The 2500-nt window shown below is 34.5% G+C and overlaps 1 pseudogene; it reads right to left on the bottom strand.

Moving 5' to 3' along the window:
* Positions 1–2500, bottom strand: part of LOC137619100 (neuroligin-2-like) — an 11406-nt pseudogene that overhangs the window by 6730 nt on the left and 2176 nt on the right.

Here is a 2500-nt window from a genome sequence, read left to right as displayed (position 1 = left end):
TATATATATATATATATATATATATATATATATATATATATATATATATACGGTATATATATGTATGCATGCATATATATATATATATATATATATATATATATATATATATATATATATATATATATATATATATATACATATACTATCTTGTTTCTTTGTCAATTAATGTTACGAATATAACAATTATATTCCTAACAACAGCTACTAATTTCTCTAGTTGATGGAAGACCAGGAGCAACCCTTTGGTATAACAACCTCAAGCTAAGTGATATACCATTCAACAGGTTAAAGAAAAATAATGTATATTTTCATGTTCATACACATCAACATAAAAGTAATACTACAATTTCTGGTAACTTTAACCTCCCTTTTAAGAAAAAATTCTGAACTGCAGCACACATTTGCAGCCTTGGAGGCCCCCCCCCCCACAAAAAAAAAAAAAAGAATTTAGTTTCTCGAAAATAAAAGGCAAAAGTATCCCTTTGGTTTGGATAGCATTTTTACTTCTACGTCTGCCTTTTGTAAAGGATTCCGAGGCTGAATTATACCTGTGTGTTTCCCAATGGTTGATTCGCTGCCTGTGTCTCTCTTTCCAGGAAACAAGAAGAAGTTTATCGAAGAAAACTTTGCCATATCCCAGTCTTCATCTTGCTGCCACAGATTCTTTTAGAGTCGGCAGGATTAAAAGGATTTTTCTGTTTTATTGTTTTTTTGGTCTATTTTATTTTGAACATATATCTTTGCAAAAATATTTCATAACCAAGGATTATTACTCCGTATAATATAATCGAAATTCAAGTTTGTATAATACAATAATATCGTAGAGGAAGAATCATTTTTTTTTTTAAATTTATAGATATATGCAAGATGTATGAGATTGAAGTATCATTTATCTTAGAGGAGGAGTTTTTGAAAAATAAGATTTCAGTGGAAATATATATATATTTCCTCCAAAATGGTGACTTAACAAAAATATGCAACCAAACTGGCACATTATACTCACCAAAGAATATACAACCTTACTTACCAAGTATATACAATAACCTAATTTACTAGGAATATAAAACTTTACTTAGCAAAGAATATCCAGCAACCTTACTTACCAAGTATTTACAGCCTTACTTACGGAAACTGTAATTTTAATTACCAAGGCAACAACCTTACTTACTAAGAACATTCAACCTTACCTACAAGAATACTCAACCTTACTTACTAAAAATTTTAATTTTGATTACCAAAAACAACTACCTTCCTTATTAAAAATTACAACTTTACTTACCAAGACAACAACTTTACTTACCAATAATATACAACCTTACTCACTAAGAATATGCTACTTTACTTTCCATGAATGTACAACCTTACTTACTAAGGATATGCATTCTAACTGAGAAAGAATATAGAGGAACCTTGTTTACCCAGAATGCCGAGACGATAGTTGAGAGTCACCACAATGACCTTGCCCAGAGCTGCCAGAACTGATCCGTCGTAGAGACTTGAAGATCCCCACTCAAACGACTCTCCCTGGAGGAATTCGACCACTGGGTAGGCCATGACAGCTGCATCTGCAAGGAGGCAAGCACGGGAGTTAAGTGGGGTACTCGGATCTAGCAAATGGGGTTCTAGGGATGCACAATGCTAGAAGAGGATTTTAGCAGGATGAATCTGGAAATGGTTGGAAGTAAGGTCATCTTATCAACAGTCGTTTAGAGAAATATAGATATTGACTAGTCACAATTATATAATAGTGTAGATCCTGTTGTCCCTCTGAATGAGAATCTAGTCAACATAATTGATAGGCGTATCCCTTCTCGTGTGCTAAGGTACCGAGTGAAGGACAAACCGTGGTTCAATGATGATTGTAGACGTGCTTTTTTGGAGAAGCAGGAGGCCTATCAACTTTGGAAGGGTAACAGATCAGATTTGACCTGGAACAACTATACTCAGCTTCGAGCTTTTGCTCAGAGAGTTTATGCCTCAACTGAAAAGGAGTACAATTTAACCATAAAAGAAACACTTTCTGGTACAACTCAGGAACATAAATGGTGGTCTACCCTTAAATCTGCACTCTTTGGTGTAGATGCAACAGTTCCTCCTTTACTTAAACCAGATGGCTCAGTCACTCACTGTCCAAAGGAAAAGGCAACTCTTTTGGCTGATGTTTTTGACAGTAAACAGAGTAATGAAAAACTTGAACTTCCTCATTCCTGTTTTCCTGAGGCTAAACTAACTAGTTTAGCTTTTCGATCCCGTGAGATTAAAGCTCTGTTGATGGACCTTGATGCTTATGGAGGTGTAGACCCAAATGGTATTTTTCCTTTGTTTTTTATAAAGACAGCAGATATCTTAGCTCCAAAGTTATCTGTTATTTTGCGCAAGTTAGCAAGAAGAGGAGCTTTTAGCACTAGTTGGAGAATTGTTAATGTTACTCCTCTATGTAAATGTGTTTGTGGTAGCTCAAGTCCCACTGATTACCGCCCAATTTCCATAACTCCCA

Source organism: Palaemon carinicauda, chromosome 25 (assembly GCF_036898095.1).
Source record: "Palaemon carinicauda isolate YSFRI2023 chromosome 25, ASM3689809v2, whole genome shotgun sequence".
Taxonomy (NCBI): domain Eukaryota; kingdom Metazoa; phylum Arthropoda; class Malacostraca; order Decapoda; family Palaemonidae; genus Palaemon; species Palaemon carinicauda.
The sequence above is the reverse complement of the archived record's forward strand: the minus strand, read 5'-3'. Positions and strand labels throughout refer to the sequence as shown.